Source organism: Penaeus japonicus, unplaced genomic scaffold (genome assembly GCF_977035675.1).
Source record: "Penaeus japonicus unplaced genomic scaffold, GWHDUDI00000001_assembly GWHDUDI00000005, whole genome shotgun sequence".
NCBI lineage: Eukaryota > Metazoa > Arthropoda > Malacostraca > Decapoda > Penaeidae > Penaeus > Penaeus japonicus.
Genome location: NW_028234407.1, coordinates 31,467,901 through 31,473,328, shown reverse-complemented (window position 1 = coordinate 31,473,328; position 5,428 = coordinate 31,467,901).

Here is a 5,428-nt window from a genome sequence, read left to right as displayed (position 1 = left end):
ATCCATAGTCAAATAAATAAGTGCAAAATAAAAGTATTAATACAAGAATAATCAAGATAAAAACTGAGACATGAATAAATAAAAGAACACCGACTTAAGGGTACATAATGAACACTCAGACTGGGAATTACAAAACTATTCAAAAGGTACAAAGAACTTAATTCTCTTTTGCCTCTGGTGCTGCGCCTTTCTCTTCCTCTCTCTCTCTCTCTTTCACTCTGTCAGTGTCTCCCTTTCTCTGTCTCTCTCTCTCTCTCTTCCTCTGTGTCTCTCTCTTTCTCTCTACCTCTCTCTTTCTCTGTGTGTCTCTCTCTTTCTCTCTACCTCTCTCTTTCTCTGTGTCTCTCTCTTTCTCTCTGCCTCTCTCTTTCTGTATGTGTCTCTCTCTTTCTCTCTGCCACTCTCTTTCTCTCTGTGTCTCTCTGCTAGTCTCTCTTTCTCCTTGCGTCTTTCTGTCTATCTGTCTGTCTCTCTCTTCTATTCTCTCTCCTATTTCCTTTTTTTTATATATTCTTTACTCTCCCTTTCTCTCTGTATTCTCTGTTTTCATTTGTGTGTTTCTTTCTTCCTCGTTCTTTTTTCTCTCTATCTATCTATCGCTTTTTATCTTCTTCCTTTTTTTTATAAATCTTCCTTTTCAGCAACCTAATGCATGGCGCGTGTCTTCTCTCACTTTTTTTTTCATTACGAAACTCACATAAATGACGTACCCATAAAAAGCCGAACCCCCCCACTAAAAAAAGGTTGACCTTTGAGGTTTTTATTCATCGCTCTCTCTCTTTCATTCCTTCTCTCCCTCCCTCTTGTTCTCTCTCTCTTTCCCTCTCTCCCTCCTTCCCTCTCTCTTTCTCTCTTTCCCTTCCCTCCTATCTCTCACTCTCTTTCTTTCTTTCTTTCCCTTCCTAACTTTCTCTCTCTCTCTCTTTCTTTCCCTTCCTAACTTACTTTCTCTCTCTCTCTCTCTCTCTCTCTCTCTCTCTCTTCTCCCTTCCCCCTCCGCGTAAACAGATGGTGTTCGTTCAAGAACATAGCACATTCAAGGCCCGCAGTGTTAACTGAAGCAAGCCATATATAACTCACCTATTCCCCTACATTCGTGTCAAGGCAGAAACCCGAATCTGAGAACGGGGGAACATAATTTTGGGAAAATCTTGGCATTTATCATTCTTCTTCGTCTTATCATCATTATTCTTATCTTTTTATGTTCTTTTCTAAAGATTTTCCTCATTTTTCTGCTTCATCACTTTTTTCCTTTTCTTTGTTTCTTCTTCGTCTTGCGGTTTCGTGCTGCTGCATTCTAATGTTGCAATATGTTGCAAGACGACTTACGTATCGAAGATATCTTTCCATAGTGTCTATTGCAGAGAGAGAGAAAGAGATAAAGAGAGAGAGAGAGAGAGAGAAAGAGAGAGTACACTTTCTCTCTTCCTCTATTCTCTCCCCTTTTCCCTCTATTTTCTCCCCCTCTCCCTCTATTTTCTCCCCCTCTCCCTCTATCCTCCCCCTTTCTCCCTCTCCCTCTCCCTCTCCCTCTTTCGCGACTCGGGAGCGAGAACATCACTCCGGCTCTCCTCTCATGCAATTTGCTTTCTCTTTACGGGATGTGACAAGCAATCTTTCTTGTGTCCTCAGACCAAAGGCATTTCTCGAGTACACGTCTAATAAAATCAGCCACCAATGGCGGGGGAATTGTTTACACTCGACAAATTTTTTTTCGCTTCTCCTCTTCGTGCCTCGTTCTCTTCCGCTCACTGGGTCTCGGTTTTTCTTTCTCTTTTTCTCTCTCTTTGGGCTTCTCTCTCTTCTCTGCTCTGCTCTTCTCCCTCTTTCGTGCCTGTCTGTCTGTCTGCCCCCTGTCTCTGTTTCTTCTCATTCTCATTTTTTTTTCTTTCTTTCTGTGATTTTTCTTCGTCTTCTTTCTCTCTGTTTCTTTCATTCTCATTTTCTTTCTTTCTGTGATTCTTCTTCTTCTTTTTTCTCTCATTCTCATTTCCCTTATCTTTGCGATTTGTCTTCTTCTCTTCTTCTCTGTTTGTCTCTCTCTCCCCTCTCCCTCCCCCTCCCGCTCCCCTCCCCCCTCTCTCTCTCCCTCTTCCTCGGCACATAATTGTATATGTAAGTTCTCGCCCCCTCCCCCCTGCTCTCGACCCCCACCCCACTCCCCCCCTCCCTCCTAACTCCCTCGTGCCTCGTCCATTGCAAAGCCCACCTTCCTGCAACCGGAATGCCTTCCCCATAGACAGGAAAACACGCTCTCGTTTACGACGAACCGCGGCGCCGATCATTCTGTTTCGCCGTTATCTCCTTCTCCCTCCTTCCTCCCTCCCTCCCTCCCTCACCCCTCCCCCTCGCAATGGCACGGACCTCCAACCTCACCAATGGAAAGGGGTTTCGAAGCAGACCTCGGAATCACAGTCTGTTTTGAAACTTAAGCAGTGTAGCATAGGATAGTATTGTATTAAGGTATTTTAGTTTGTTGTTTTAATATTATATTATATTATTGTAAACTGTGACGTAATTCTACTCCTTTCATAAACTAATAGATTAATATTGGTGTTAATATAATCTACACTGTTGTCACAATAATCACCATCATAATGTAACGTATCCTACATCCTTTGTAAAGGTATCTCGAGCCCGTATTCCACCATTTCGTATTCTCCTTCGTAACAACAATAATAAAAAAAAAACTATTGATGAAATGAAAACGTAACCTTCAACTCCTCGCCAGACGGTAAACCCCTTTGGTTTTACTGTTTAACGAGGAGTTTATCAGCCGTGTCCTTAGTCCTCTTCGCTCTGCAGTCATCGCCGTCATCTTCGCCTCGTCGCATCTCGAGGCGCTTAGTTTTCGCTTGGTCCAGACGCATTTTTTTTTTTTTTTTTTTTTTACGAAATATTATTTGAAACGGTTGCCACGTTCTTCGTCTAGGTGGGGGATAGGGTAGGGTAGGGTAGGGTGGGGTGAAGTGGGTTGACGGAGGTTAAGTGTCCAAGAATTAAAATTATTACGGCATCGTCATTGTCCTATGCACCTTAATTAAGAGATCGTATCGGTAAGCCATAGCTGTGGAATTATCCCGATATCTTACGATTTACTGTTCCTTGCCAAGCCATAGAGGCTGTATTTCATGATATCTTTGTTCGGACGTTGATACCAATACATATCAACCATAAAGACGATATTGAATACCATTGATACCATTATCATCCCTATCGCATCATAGCGTATCCTTCACACGATGGGTATCTCGACCGCGAATCTCCCAACCCCGCCCGACCTTCCAACACACACGTCCAGGTCGTCCGTCCTCCATCCTCGGGCAGTCCACTTCGCCGGCAAGGTCACAAGAGGTCAATGAGGGATTAGCCACAGCGAGAGACGCTTCCGGAAACACTCGCTTGACCTGAGAGAGAGTTTCGTAATGGAAGGAAAATCGAGTGCACAAACAGCCAATCACGGTCACGGTAGGAATCGGGAATGCCGTGTGTGCCATCCCCCTCCCCACCTCCTCCCCCCTGCAGTGTCATCACAAGGGCTAGCTAGTCATACTCTAAATAAGGAATGATACAAGAAATACGAATGGAAATAGCTAGATGAATAATACCGATAGTCATAACAGTAAATACAATTATCATAATAACATTAAATACAAATATAATAATAATGATGATGATAATAATAATAACAATAATAATGATACTAATAATAACACAACGCTAATCATAACAAGAAAAAAGTACAACAAAACAACAATAAAATAATCAATAACAATAATAACAACAGCATTAAAATCAATAACTCTTTGTCATTTCCTATCATTCTTATCATCAAAATGATCATCAACGTTTTCGAAAAAGAAGCATGCAATAGCAAAATCATGCTCGACAGCAACACGTAAGTCCATTGCAACGTCCAAAGATCATTAATACAGACAAATGAACCAAACAGTCAGTAAGCGAAGTCCACATGATACAAAGCAGCGTCGGGAATCATATATAACACAAAGGGTACATGTCAGATACACTTGAAACTTTTCATTATCCTTTAATCAGAAAAAGGTCGGCTTTTACTGCGGGAAAAAAAAAACTTCCTATTGTCATTTAACGGAAAGAAAAGTCAGCTACAGTAGAAAACTTTCCATTACTAGTTAATCTGTTTTCAGGAAAAAAAATGTCAGATACACCAAGAAAAACTTTTCAATTTTCAAAAAAAAGAGAAAAGGAAAAAATAAAACTTTCCATTACCATAGACTCAAATATAAAACTTTCGATTTAAGCTGATTAAAAAAATAAAAAAATACAAAAATAAATACAATTAAAAATAATACCAATAATCGACAAGAACCTCTTTTAATACATTTAAAAAAACTAACGTAATATGTTTTACATCAAGAGATAAAAAAAACAATCCCAGTGGCTCTCCCAGAATTTAATAAAAATCATATATTCACACAATGCCATTTCAAAGTCGAGAATGTTCTATGAATCGCATTAATTAACAAACATTTACGTTTTTATGTAATGGTTTTAATAATGTTTTTGATTCTTTATTCTGTATCAAAGTTAGGGTTTAATATCATCTGTTTATCCTGTTAATTAATGCATGTTATTTAATCGTCTCCATTTGCAATTCTGTTTGTACAAGATTTTCAGTTAGGTAAACATAATTCACTTTTTTTTTTTTTTAATCTTAATAAACATTGTGAAAAAAAGATACGATTCATATTTCAATGTCCATAACATTTATAATTTCCATCATTTTTCCTACCTATATATTACCTATATGTTCTTTACCAAAATCATCATTATATAATAATCATCCCTTTTTACAAATATCATATGACTATGAAAGTTATCAAAGTTATCACTACATCTATCTTCATAGTCATCACCATAAAAATATAATAATAACAATTGCTCGAAATAAAGAAAGAAAAAAAACTTATTCCAATTATCATACCCGTAAAAAAATTATATTCATACCCGACCTATGGTACAAACAAAGTTGCCACGGAATATATTAACTCGCATTACTGCAACTCCCAGCAATAAATGCAACCCAACTAGTCAAGATTACGCTGCACATATGTATAAACTTCCGTTTCTCTGATTAGGCAAATTCATGTTGTGTGAAATAATCTAATTACAGGCTTGTTTTGAGTTAGCGCACCACTGACAGCCTTTTCTTCCTGTATTATTTGTTTTTTTTTGTTTTTTGTTTTTGGGTTTGTTTTATTCACTTTGGCTTCTTTTTCTGTTTTTTTTGTGCTACTTATTCTTACCGTTTTTTCTTCTTCTTTTTCTTCCTCTTTTTCTTCATTCCCTTGTCGTTTTCCTCTTCTTCCTCCTCCTTTTCTAATTCTTCTTGCTCTTCTCTTTCTTCTACTTCTACTCTTTTTTTCTCTTCTTCTTCCTCCTCCTACGC